This window comes from Lactuca saligna, chromosome 8 (assembly GCF_052625555.1).
Source record: "Lactuca saligna cultivar CGN05327 chromosome 8, ASM5262555v1, whole genome shotgun sequence".
Lineage (NCBI taxonomy): Eukaryota > Viridiplantae > Streptophyta > Magnoliopsida > Asterales > Asteraceae > Lactuca > Lactuca saligna.
In genome coordinates, this window is record NC_136424.1 from 138,113,717 (window position 1) to 138,128,948 (window position 15,232).

The window sequence follows — 15,232 nt, forward strand, 5'->3', positions numbered from 1 at the left end:
TTAGAAAACAAATGTAACCTTGCAATTTACATTGTGTGTTGATGGTTAATTTAAATTGGATTTGTGGAATTTAACTTAGGTAGAGTAAGAGAAATTTTAATTGTTTTTACACACGGATTAAATTGTAACATTGGTTCTTATGACTTCACAAAAATTAGGTTAGTCATATGCGGATTCAAATATCTGAAATTTTGTCCTCTTTTTACCTTCAAAAAGTATATTTCATTCTTCTAACTTGTATAAATTATCAAACACACCCTTTCTATTAATTTGGTTTTAACAAATATATAATATATATTTTTTCATTGCAATAATATTAAATAAATAAGATTATATTTATAACACTTAATTATAAGCTTTTATTAAATACGTTATCGTATTTCAAAATTTCAATATATAGTTAAATTTTAATATGAATTTGATAAATAAAAACAAACTTTATATTTATAATTAATTAATATAATTTAATATATAACACGATACTATAAGTATTAAATATTACATTTAAATTATAATTAGTAGATAAAAAACCAGAAATGTATAAATATATAAAAAAAAAAGGGACAAAAATCGACAACTCAAAGTTCATCCTCATTTTAGGATAAATGAATAGTATAACACCAAATATGGTGTTATATTATTCATTTCCCCCAAAACGGGAAATAAATGGGGTAAAGTTGGAAAAGAATTGGGGAAAGAAATGAAGGAAATAATGAAAAATAGGAGTGGCCGGAGATTCTCTTAACCTAAAACAACACTACCCATCTTCTTCTTCAAGATCCTTAATCTACAACTAAAGATTGGTGAATAACTTTGTGACGTATCTCCCCCGCCTTACTCACATCCCATGTGAATTAGATCTCCCCCCCCCCCCCCTTCCTTATTTTCTCTCTCCGACTAGACCATCTTCCGCCTCTGGCCAAGACTTGACCAACGTCAGCAACTCAATATTCGATTCCATAACCACCTATTTGCTTCTAATAGCTCTCTTGTCGGTGAGTTTTGTTTTCCTTTCTTTGATCGTTTTCATTATTACCGGAAGCTTTGAGATAAACGACGATGCTCCATTGGGTACGAACGCTTCAGATTTGTTTGTTAGTGGAATGGAGGTGAGGTGGTGGAAGGGGTACTTCATCGGCAAAGTCTGCCAGGTCCGATAAAGGTATACAAACACAGACATGTGATATTCCCCACTGCTACATGTGATCTTCTTCCTTTCACCAGACATATGATCTTCTTTCCTTTTACCATATAAACAAAAAAACCAACAAACTCTCTCAACCTCACTCAGTCGTAGGCTCACAAATAGTGGTTTCATCAAGGGTGGTGCGTCGCCAACGATGTTTCCTAACACCGTAAAAAAGAAAGACCTATTTGAAAACCCATAACCCTCTTTACTTGAAATCACTTACATTGGTCAAGTTAGGGTGAAGATGGTTTTGTAACAAGGGTTTAGATGGATTTTTACTTGATAACATTATGTTTACTATTTAGTACTATGATTTGCATAAGGTTTGATTGAATTTGGTGTAAATTTCCAAATAGGGTTTTCTTGTTTTTTTAAGGTAGAAGGTTTTGGTGATGATTGCTAGAAACTTTTAGTTGTCTACATGCGAGTTTGTGTGTGTATGGGGGTGGGGGTTGTTTCAAATTTAAGTGTGTTTATGTATGTATAGTTTGAGTTGCAGGTCCAACAAGGAAGAAGAAGATGGGAGTCAGGGTTACTTTTTCTTACCTGCGGTGCTTGAGAGAGAGGGGGATATATATATATATATATATATATATATATAGAGAGAGAGAGAGAGATGTACTTTTTATTGGCAGGGTGGGGTATGTGGTAGGTTAATTATTCATTTTGAATTAAGCGCACCAAATCCGCTTAAACATGATAACAAATTAACAGGACATTTTATTGCGAGGCATAAATGAAAAAATAAATAAAGCACAACCTAATAAAAATAACAAACGATGTCGCGTATTAGACAAGAAACTGACTTACAGGTTTCAAAATACTATAATATATATTAAAAATAATTTTAAAATTATATATTTCGGATATCGATTATCCAAATATTTGAAATTTTTTAGAATCTATCCAAATCAATTTTCGGATAATTTCTAATCGGAGTTTCTGTAGCAAACCGGGATTCTATACATCATATCTAAGGGAAATATAAGAGTTTTTCTTACAATGTTGAATTCTAAACAAATTAAAGCTTTCCACTTCCAAGGATAAATCTTGGGGTTATAATAAAAATCTATCTTTTACATGAACAACAAGAATTACATTAAACAATATCCTATCATCTAAGTCTTCCTTATGCTCATGTCTTCTCTTCTGGTAAAATGGTTGCTACAACTTGAATTTGCAAAACATAAAATATCTACAGTATCAGACATAACGTGTCCGGTGGGTTATTCTTCTATCCTTTCTTATCTTTCTTCTTTCTTTCTCTTTCTCATAATCTGTCATCTAACTCTTCCATTTTTTCTAATATTTCTCTTTTTCTTTCATAGCATACACTGCTATTTTTTATTTTCTCTATTCTTTATGTCTACTCTTTCTATTAGCCTCTTGACAGGCTCTTATCATACTCTTCTCTTATCCTCTTAACATGCTTTTCTCGTATTTTGTACATACTCTAACTTTATCTCTATTTCTATCTATGTTCTTTCTCTACTTTACTCTTTTTGTTCTCTGATGCCTCAATATCTTGTTCTAATCTAAACCCCAAAGGTCTCATCTCATACTCTATTCTAAGGGAATCACATCCCATTTCATTATTGGGCACACTCACCCAGTCTTAATCTTTTCTCTTATGATCCCTCGTGGATCCTTATTCTTTCTTCTTACTCTTGAATCCTTCACGGATTTCTGTACTCTTAACCCCTTGGGTTATCTTTAAGTTCTTACAAATAACTATCTTATCTTGTTTCTCGCAAGGAACATTTCTCTATCTTCCCCAACCGTATATACTCTAGATTCTCGCAAGAATCATTTGTTTACATCCCTAACAGGGATCTTCTATCTATGTTCCCTAAGGAACCATCATCTCATTCCTGTAGGAATCATATTGTTGTCCCTATAGGAACCATATTATTATTCCCTAAGGTATCTTAATATTTGTCCCTATAGGAACCTCTACTTTATTCCTAGTGGAAACTCTATCTCTTATCCCCGAAGGAACCATACTCTTGTCCCCAAGGGACCTTCCTATTGTTCCTGTAGAAAACATACTATTGTTCCCGTAGGAACCATACTCTTGTTCCTGAAGGAGCCATACTGTGACATCCCCAATTTCTCAGCCAGAAAAGACCGATTTGTTTATGCTTTGTTTTTAAAATCAGAGTAATATTTTAAAGAAAACAGTTGCGGAATTTGTTCCCAAAACAAAATATGATAAAAATTATCAAAGCATTTCTTTAAAGAAATGTATTTTCATTATATAACAAAATCCCGGGATGTCATGTTCCGATATAGACACATAAGCATAAACAGATCTTACATTATTTACACTAAAGATTTTACATCTCCTTTAATCTCTCCGTGAAATATATTTTCGTATCGATACCTGTGATACAAAGAAAACTGAGTGGGTCAGGCTTGGGAGCCTGGTGAGCATATAGGGTTTTCATCCCACAATGTTATATCATATATTTATAAATATATAACATTCAAACTTGTACAATTTCACCATATAAAGGCAACTCTTATCCCAACCCATCGATCCTCACAACGACACGATCTAAACTCTCGTATCTAAAATTTTCCTCTTTACCTAATCCCTACTCACGGATCTAAAACTATCCTCCTCACCGATCCATATTCACGGATCTAAAACTAACATTTTTCACCTGATCCATACTCACGGATCTAAAACTACCTGATCCATACTCACGGATATAAAACTAACCTCTTGATCTGATCCATACTTCCGGATCAATAATTGTACCCAATCCATACTCCCGGAATAAGGACAATTAACTATACCCTAATCCTGATCTGATCCATACTCCCGGATCAATAACTGTGCCCAATCCATACTCCCGGACTAGGGACAATTAACTTAGTCTTAATCCATACTCCCGGGCTAATAACAAGTTTTATCTCTTTACCTGATCCATACTCCTGGATCTAAAACTAACCTCTTGGTCTAATCCATACTCCGCTGAATAACTAGATCAACAACAACAACATCGGGGCCTCTCATCTGTTTATCACACATAACCTATCTACCCATGTTCTACACAACATATTAGTAGATAAAAATATATATATTTTTATACATAGTTTAAAAACTGTATAGCATTCTCATTCAATACCTATTCCACATAACAGATGACGCACACCCACATAACAGGTATTTCATAGAGAATAAATCAGATCTATGAGATAGAAGAAAGTGAATATACATTCACAAACATAACAACAAAATTATACACATAACACGTATTTCGTATAAAATACTTCATAATTATGCGTTAGAAGAAAGTAACCACACACTCACTTGATTAAATGATGATCGGACAACACTACGACTTGTAGAAGTAGTACTCTTCGGTAGATCTGGTAGATCTTCACAAAAACCGGGTTGCTCGCGGGTAGAGCTTCGGCTCGGGAATCGCACTTCTCGAGATCTTCGGGGCCTCGGGACTTGCTTCGGGGCTCGGGAATGATACCAGGGCTTCGGGATAATTCTTGCACAAAAACGATGCAAAAACGCAAGAGAAAGAAGAGAACTGAGCAAAGGAATAAGGTAGCCTCGACTTCCTTTTATAGAGGGCTGAAACCCACATTACGTTGGGCGTAACCTGGATAAGCCCGGTGACTCACCCCCTTGGATAATATCGAAAATTTATATTTAAATTAAATATCGAAAATATTTAATAAACTTCAAAAATTCATATCTTCCTCATACGAACTCCGTTTTCGACGTTCTTTATATCCCCGCATAGGTGAGACTACGCTCTACAACATTTGTTTAGACTCTATCAGATAATTTTGAATTTATTTTTATTACTTATTTTTAGTAGGTCGGGACAGGAAAACTCCATTATAAAATCATAACTTCTTTATCCGACGTCCGTTTTTGCCTATCTTTTCATCGTTTCACTACAATTAATGAGATCTTTGATTCTCGTTTAGATTGTTTCGGCTAAAAACCGTTCGATCTCAAATCGAGTATTCGGGCTGCATACCGCTAAGTCGAAACTTAGAAAAATCATAACTTCCTCATACGAAGTCAGATTTGGACGTTCTTTTTATGCACGCTCATGGTTTAACGAACTCTACGACTTTCATTTAGATTGCTAAGGGTAAATATCGCTCTAACGTAAATTCACTATTTACGTCGCGTTGTGTCGTCCCGGTTCTGTCGCGAAACTTCGACAGGTCATAACTTCTTTGTTATAACTCGGATTTCGACGTTCTTTATATGCACGGAAACCTTGTAACATATACTATAACTTAGTTAAGATTATTCATTCTAAATAATATTTCATCAAAAGTTCATTTTTTTGACGCTTATCGTCTCTAAATTGACTAGCCCGGATCTACGGGCGTTACACATACTCTTGTTCCTGAAGGAACCATATTCTTGTTCCCATAGGAACCCTACTCTTATTCCTAAAGGAATCATACTCATGTTCACGTACGAACCTTACTCTTATTCTCGAAGGAGTTTCCTGTAGGAACCTTACTCTTATTCCCATAGGAATCTTCAATCTTTTGTCCTTAAAGGAACCATACTCTTGTTCCCGTAGGAACCATACTCTTGTCCCCGAAGGAACCTTACTTTTGTTCCCGAATGAACCTTCTATCTCTTTCTCTTATAGTACTTAACTCATTAATTACTTAATCTTTATTTATGCCTAGTATCATATAGCATTCTACACAATACTAAGGATAGCTAGACATACATACTTATTCTTATGATTATATTACATAAACTCATCTTCTATCTCTTAGGAATTTAGCAAATACCATTCTCATCTAAACCCATATAATCTTTGTATACATACATGCTCTGCCACATATATCTTGCGTATACCTCTTAAATACTCTTAATATGTGTATATGCTTTGATACATGCTCTTCTTATACACATATTCTTCATCTATCTTTATCTATTTACTCGGGGACATTCACTAAGTGCCCCAAGATCCAACATACACACACAAACACACACACACACACACACACACATATATATATATATAACTTAAATCTAAAGAGATGGAGTGAGAGAAATAACTCACCTTATCAGTTAGTAAAGACTATCTATCTCATCTTCCTCTACTCTGCGATGGATGCATTATGGATCCATCTTCTTTGATCTTAGGCCTAATCATACACATACACAAGAATCTTAATACTTGTCTTAGCCTATTAAGAGCTTTTAACCCTCTAAGTCAAAATAATCACTTAGGTTGTGTTTGGCGCTCCACAGCTAGCTGATAAGCTAGCTTATTTTTCGAGTTTTTTTATGTTGTCGTGTTTGGTAAACCAAAAAGTAACTTATAAGCTATCTTTTGAAAAGATACTTAGACTAGCTTTTAGGCGTTTTTTTAAACTTTTCCACATACACCCCTTAATTAATTATAGAAACACATACTCCTACATGTCCTTTTATGTAATTTTATATATTTCAGCTAGTTTTACCAAATGTCATTTTTATCAGCTAGCTCTTTAGCTATCAGTTAGCTTTTTATTTAACAACTAGATTTTCAGCTAGCTCGCCAAACATAGCCTTAATGGATCATTAATCTAACTTTTCATTATATGTCTCTTACTCTCATCCAATTAATGAATTAAGCATCCTATAATAGCTAGTTCATCATAATTTACTTGTTAACGTATCCCTCAGGGGAACGTCAAAAAAGAAGTTAAACTAACATCGGGCTTTGACTGGTCAGAACCTAGTCTAAAGCCAAGTCCAGGCCTTCGCCAACACGAAGAGCATTGATATGGCGATTAAGGTGCAGAGTCGCAACTTAACCCCTTCTCCAGGAAGTTACATGCTGAAAATGTGGGACCAATCAGAGAGTCCCACTTGTCCATTAGATGATAATCACGATCTTTGTAAACATTTAGAAGATCTCCTTCTAACTAATGAGGGAATGAGGCAAAACACGTAACGGAGGACCCTCAAATATGGGTCTACCACGTTGCACCTCATGAGGGAATCCTCAACAGAATAAGTTGAGGGACACGCCTCTAAAACATGTATAAAAGGATCCTTCTTCCTCACAAGGAAGGGGACGAAATTCTCTCTTTACTGTAATCTTCTACTATCTTTCTCAGATCTCAAACTAACTTGATCGTCGGAGCTTCATCCCAGGAACTCCTCCCGGATGTCGACTAATGGTCCTCTCTATCTTTTGCATTGTGATAGCAGGAGAAGATACCCACACGGATCTCCCCTTCAGTTTCGACTCAATCCTCTCCAGCATATCACAACACTACTATAATGTATCAATTCACATAATCATTAGTTAGGGTTTCAAACCCTAACTTCACCTACATAGATATTACCAAGGAAATCACTTTCTAAGCTTGATTAAAGCATCTAAACACTATCATTAACATTATAATCAAGCTATATATTGCTAAATTCAACCAATATACTCTAATTAAACATTTCACTAAAATGGAGAAATTTTACCTTAATGTGGTGAGGATAACAACCATAACAACCCACCATATCTAGCTTCTCTTGGCACCATTTAGGCTGCAAAATTGCTCTCGTTGAACTCCAATCGATCTCCCTATAAAAATGAATCAAATGAGCTCTTAATAGGTTCAAATCCATGTTCTACATGCGTAATCGTACCACATATGAACTCTTTACCGCTTCACAGTGACCACTTTGACCTTGATCAATGGCCACATAAATGCTTGCCACACTGTGACATTCTTCTTGCCATGTCGTAATACTCTACTTCCATTAACAACCTACTTTCGCCACTATGTCGTGGTGCCCATACATCGCGTTGTGGGGCAAAGTATGTTGCCCTTTATCTCTTACAAAGAGGACTAAGTGTGACAACGTTAACCCGAAACTTTTTTCGTTTCTGTTACGTGTTTTCCGTTAATGCAATTTCAGATTCGTTAACTTTTCTGTCAAAATTTTGGTTTAATACAATAATCTAGTTATATTTAATTAAATTATTTACGAGTCGGAACCAAAAATCACGCGGAACCCCAAAAATCTTGAAAAAAAAAACTACATTTTTGGTCTAAAATGGGATTTCGACCGTAAACAAGTTTACGCCGTAAACTCGTTTACGACCGTAAACACGTTTACGGTCAGTGACGAGTGGACCCCTCACCTCACCCCTATAAATTCGATGCCTCTGACTTCATTAGGACTTTTCTGGCCACACTATCTCCTCCTCTCTCTAAGAAACTCAAACAGTAAACGCTCAAAAACGCATTTAAACTCCGGGAAACGTCGAAAAACACCGTTTGGAGCCTTTTGGAACGTCTGGAAACACTCAGCTCCTCGAAATCAGCATCCAAACACCATTTTTACGAGTTTACGGTCCAGCCTTCAAGAACCATAAACCCTGTTCTTGAGTTTACGGTCCAACCTTCAGAAACCGTAAACACCCCTTTTTGGTGGTACCTTTGGCTGAAAACTCATTTCTTCGATTCAAGCAAGTCTCGGTAACCTTCCTCAACCGAAATTCAAGTGTTTTCTGACACTTTATTTATCTAAAATCGCTAATTTAGATACATATACGTATTTATTTGATAATAGGACTTCGTTAGTGTCACGTGCAACAAATCGGGAATCTTCATTTCAGTCAACAACCCCACGCATCAACAGTGAGTTCATACCCCTACATTTTTTCGTATTTTTTTAATGTTTTCAGGGGGTAATACAAGCTAAACATAAGCATTTTCTTGAATATACATAAAACTTATGCAAATATCATACTTTAAATTCCTTTTGTACTATGCTGAGCATAAGGGACGTTTTCACTAAAATTGCATAGTTTTTCTGGACACGCTATTCGCTACGTTATACATGCAAACTATAATCGGTATAGTTTGGGATTTCTCTAAAACTTATCAAGCATAGAAACTCTCACTATTAAACATATGCATTGGAACAGAAAACATTTATAGTTTACATCACTGCTTCATCATGATTTTCATAACTATAATTATCACTATATACGTTATACATACGGATTTTCACTACGGTAAAACGCTACTGCACTACATGTAAACTAGATTGTACGATACTGTAAGGAGCTACTTCACTACTGTACTCTTAGGTGTACATGGATAAATCCTACCACTGTATAACCAGAGTCTCCTGGAGGGAGAGCGTGAGATTTGTGAATAGATCTATTCGGGACTGACAATCCCACATTTGGACTGCTAGCTACAGTTAGGCGGGCACGCCTGAGATGTACAAATGTCATTTCACTCAATGCCTGAAGAACGTTGGAAAGGTCACTAGTCATATCAAGCATGGTTATACGACTCACATTATGTATAAATCACCTTTAGTTTACCAACCCGTCTTTCTTCAGCAGTTTTATTTATACCAAATAGAACTAAACACATTATGCATACTGGTCGAGCCAGGGTTTTCAAAACCGAATCATTTATACTACGGTTTTACATATTAAATACTTATACTTCATGATTAGCTTTAGCTAGTCACATGAGGTAGTATTTTCGCATATCACTATGGTTTTTCAGAAACGAACATTCATGGTTGTATACGAAAATCGATAACGCTATGTTTTTCATTAAAGAAAATATCAAATTTTCTGGAGATTACACAAACATTTCGGCTCGTTCATCAACAAGTTTTCATTACAAATTACAGCTTATGAACTCACCAGCTTTATGCTGATATTTCTCAAACTGCTTGTATTCTCAGGAAATCAATAGACAGGTACTTGCTGGATTTTCGAGGAACTGAATCATTAAGAGTTTTTAAGTTTTTACTATGCAAAACTATTAGATGTAATTCAAACTAAATTTCATACAAATGTAAACGTTTTTACTAAAGTATTCACTGTAATGGGTGTGTTGCTATGATTGTTGTTAATCATTGGTTGTGATGCTATACATGACGTCCTCCGCCCCGGAACGTTTTGCGCCATCGGTGTCACATCCCAAAACCAAGAATGGCGGAAACATTTCGGGGTGGAGGACGTCATGTGAAGTATCATAACAGTGTAAAGTAGTAAACAAGCAACAACATCATCCATTGCATTAAAAGTAAAGTTTTAATACATGTGTGTTCTTTCATAACGTACAACAATAAAATGAGTAATCAAAATAAGATGAGTCTTGTCTGTGCTCCGTCTTCTCAAAACCTGGCCATCGTACCTGTTTAACTGATGACCTAAGAATACAAGTAATTTTGAAAGTGAGTATCAACTTTAAAGCTGGTGAATTCATAAGTATTTAGGTGTTATTGTCTTGTTTTGGAATGTTGTTACGAATTTCATGTAAATCTTTAAATGAACAGTTGATATAAGTATGAAAAACCCTAGAAAATCCCATGTTTCCTACTAGTATGAAATGTAGTCTTCTATCAAGACCCGAATGTTTTGTTATGACAATGTAGTCTTCTACCAAGACCCGAATGTTTTGTTATGACAATGTAGTCTTCTACCAAGACCCAAATGTTTTGTTATGACAATGTAGTCTTCTACCAAGACCCGAATGTTTTGTTTATGACAATGTAGTCTCCTACCAAGACCCGAATGTTTTGTTATGACAATGTAGTCTTCTACCAAGACCCTAATGTTCTGTTATGACAATGTAGTCTTCTACCAAGACCTTAATGTTCCGTAAGTTAAAATGATGGTTTTTCCTTTCTATTGACTAGTACTAAAAGTACTTAGTCTAACTGTTCGTTTATGTGAATATATCACAAAATAAAGTAAACAGGAAAAAGTACTAATGTAAGTGTTATCACTGGGTACTAGGATTAACACAACATCGCAATAAGCGAAATATATAACCTAATGAACATCCGAAGATTGTCCACTTATCCTCTGTAGCAGCAGTAGGGGGCAGGAAGGGTTAGTCCCAAAATCGATCTACCTAGTATAAGTATTAACCGTAGGAATGAACTCATGTATCAGGTAATGTACTAGTATAGACTCATGAATGAACTGACTCTTGTGTGATTCCTTGTAATAGGAATAATGTTTTGTTTCTTCTAACTATCCCTATGATAATTAACTGGAAGGTAATTGGTTGTTCAAGAAGGTAAAGGTAATGGTTTTGCAAGATATCTAAGAGTTTTGAATAATAATTAAGAGTGACTTGATGTCATGTTAATAAACATTTCAAAACTAATACTTTTGTTATCAAGGTATTTTAAGATAGAAAACCATTTCATGCATCACATTTTGTAGTATGTGAAATCTGCTGGATGAAAACACAGTTATAAAATACATATGAGTGATTTAATAACATGTTGTTTTCTACTTGTATTCCCCCCATTAAATCATTTAAAAACATTTAAAATATTCATTTAGGGGTATGAACTCACTTGCTGCGGGTGATACGGATGAACTGATGAGGTAGGACTGCTAGGTGTCAATTGGAGACTTTAGACACACACAATGGTCCTAATTACATATGAAGACATATGTATATAAACAATTAGTGATTATTACACAAATTAAACATGTATAAACATCCTAATGCGAGGAAAACACTTTTGGTCAAGTGTTAGGAGGCTAATGGGTTGCAACAAAGGAGTGCAAGACCTCTAATGGAAGTTTATGGCCAAATGACCATATGTTTTGGAGTTTACGGCCCAGGGGAGTAAACTCCTAGACGTAAACTCTCAATAAAGTCCCTAAATGAAGCCTAACATTTATATAACTCATGTGGTGAATTGCTTCTAGGCTTAAACAAGTTTTTGGGCCTCTTTTTAACTCCATTTAGGAGTTCACGGCCTTGGGACCACTCCCCCATGAGTTTACGGCCGTAAACTCATGGTAAGGAGTACCATTTGATGTTTTTGAGGTTTTCTAGTCCATAAATTAACTAGGAACTAAACTAGGCTTTTGTACTTGGCTTTAGAAGGGTTTATGGCACCATTTGGCACCATTTTATGGAGTTCACGACCCTAGACCCTTTTGGGCCGTGAACACCTTACTCTTGGTGTTCTAAGTGTGTTATCTAGTCCTAAACTCATTTAGGTACATGCCCAAATTAGTCTCTTAGCTTAAGGAGTGTTTTTAAGGCATTTTGGCACATAAAAATGGAGTTCACGACCCAAGAACCTCCTTGGCCGTGAACTCACTTTCTCCCTTGATTCTTAATTGTTTTGGTGGTCTAAACATGTAATGGTAGTCCCTATGTTTAGTTCTAAGGCTTTGAGGGGGCATTGGGACACTTTTGGCCCTTAAAATGGAGTTTACTCCCCAAGTGTTCTTGGGCGGTAAACTCCCAAATCTTGGAGTTTTAGCATGATTTTGATGTTTCTAAACACAATCTAAGCTATATAATATAACTAGATCGAAGTACTCACAATTTGGGATAAAAACCCGAAGATCCGTGAGAGAGAATTTGGCTTTTCTCTAATTGGAAATGTAACTAATGAATCATTTGGTTTAGATTTCTATATATAGTCCTGGGATTTTTGGCTGAAAATATTTTTATTCCCGGAATGAACTCTAATATCCTAGAGTATTGGAATAACAGTGTTTCACAAAACCCTAGTGCATTCACTCTCCTGATATTTCCTGAAGTGTTAAACCTGAACTACTCAAACTTATACCCAAAGTCTGGAAGTTCTCTGTAATTGTTCTAACTTCTATTGGCTTGATATGGTTTGTTCAGAATGGAAATTTCGGGTTGTCACAATCGGTTTTGGGGTGTGACACTAAGTCTGAACCCTTTCTTACCACTTTCTATGTTGCGGAAAGCTACTTACTACGTCACGATTCCGGCTTGACAACAGCTACTTGGGCTAATTCTATTGCAACGTTGGGACATTTTTGCCCCAACTTCTATTATTTGTATCTTCTTCGTTTCTTACCCATTTTCTATGATCTTTATATCCATGCAAAGGTGGGAACATACTCTACACATCTGCTAAGTCACTTCTCATTGACTTAACATGAGTCTTAATCTATTAAGTTACAAAGTTGGCCCAAAAAGCATAAAAATACCTATTTTACCCTTTTGGCTAAAATGCATCTTCTCATGCATTCTTTCTCTTAAACTTGCTCATTTAACATCTTTTGAGTTACTTAAACTTATCTTTGCCATTTTTATGAAGTCACAACTTTATAATCTCATAATTTTCTCATAGTTGACAAAATTATCCTTTTTGGTCAATATTTGACTGAAAGTCAACTTACTATAAATTTCAGGTTCTTACAGTTTCAAATATGTGGATCGGATTATCAGATACATATATTTTTGAACACACTTAATTTTTCCTATTCCAAAATGCAAAATATACAATTCTTTTAGAGAAACTATAAAAGTTTGATTTAAAACAAAAAATAGATGCAAATGGCATGTATATTATCTTCTTATACTTGTAGCATCTGAACACCACATATATGTTGGCAACTAGCTTTTGATAACTTTTAAGAAAAAAACTTGTGTTTAAAACTTTTATTTCAAAAAAAAAAAATCATAATTTGAAATCTACTTCAAGAAACTTTTAATAACTTGTGGAATAAAACTTCTAAAAACGAAAATCTAAAATTAAACACAATATTTAATATGGTTCTGTCAAAATGACCTACATCCATGGATAAACGAGATATATATATATATATATATATATATATATATATATATATATATATATATATATATATATATATATAGAGAGAGAGAGAGAGAGAGAGAGAGAGAGAAAGAAAGATAGAGAGATGATGACAATGAGGAGGAGAGAAACGGAGAAAGGGAGAGAGAGAGATAGAGACAGAGGAAGATGGAGAGGGTGGGGTTATTAACTTTCAAGAACAATTACAACCATTTATAATTCTGAAAACGAAAAATTTCTCTTGCTTACAAACCACTCAAAAGGATGTACTCTTACAATGATTTCTCTCTTGAATGTGCTCACTTGAACTTGAAAGGAATAATTATGGGGGTATGTGCATATTTATTTGCAAGCATGAGAAACCCTAATTCAGATGGGCTATGCACATCCATAATTAGCCAATACAGGAGATACACTGATAGTCATAACGTTATGCAACTGCTTCTAGAATCTTCAACCTTGAGGGATATACACGACCACCTGCTGTTCTCAAGATCCAACATCACCTTATCAGCTCCAACAACACATTCTCTATACGTTGGAGTGCATCAATAGCTGGACACCGCCTTTAGAAGTGCCCAATGCTTTTACCAAATGCTCATCACATTCTCCAAGTGCCTGAGAATACTTTATGAGAGCTGATAGCAATTTTTGATACGTGACAACACTTTTTGAGACCTGACAACACTTTCTGATGCATGACAACGCTTTCTGATTTCTAGCAACACTTGTTGAATCACCACAATCTTTTCTGACATCAACTTCTGATTCCTAATAGCTCTTTGTATGATTCAGTGCATTCATGACTTAACATCATTTCTTCAAATGATCATTCTCCCATGAAGGGAGCATTCTCTCATTAGGAGAGAATTCTCTCACCGGGAGGGCATTATGTTCAAGACATCTCGCCCCAACAACCAACTACTTGAAGATCAACCATGGGTCTGGCTTTGATATCGGGTTGTTGACTTGAATGAAAAGAACTTTACTTATACTCAACAAATATACATCAATCAAATGTTAAGGGTGGTAGGAGACAACCCTCCCAACACACTCAACTTAGTGTCACATCTGCATCACATCAACTTTTTCTCTATCCTTTTTTTCTTTTATATTTCTCAACCCAAAACCCACTTGTCACATCACAATTCTTAATTTAATTTAGTTAGAAAATTCAAAATAAAATAAAACATAACATTTATATAACTTTTTAATCTTTAAAATAAACTTATACTAGTTTAAAATCAAAAAAATATCAAAACTATATTAAAAATAACATTTAATTAAAAAACCACAATATTAAAATCACATCACAATAACATAAATTAAATCCTAAAGCGGAAATCTAAAAAAAAATACTTAAATTCTAAAAAAAAAAAAAACTAAGGATGGTTTTTTAAAATATTTCACGCTGCCTTATAATGAAAATCTTTTAAGTTATGGTGTTCGTGATA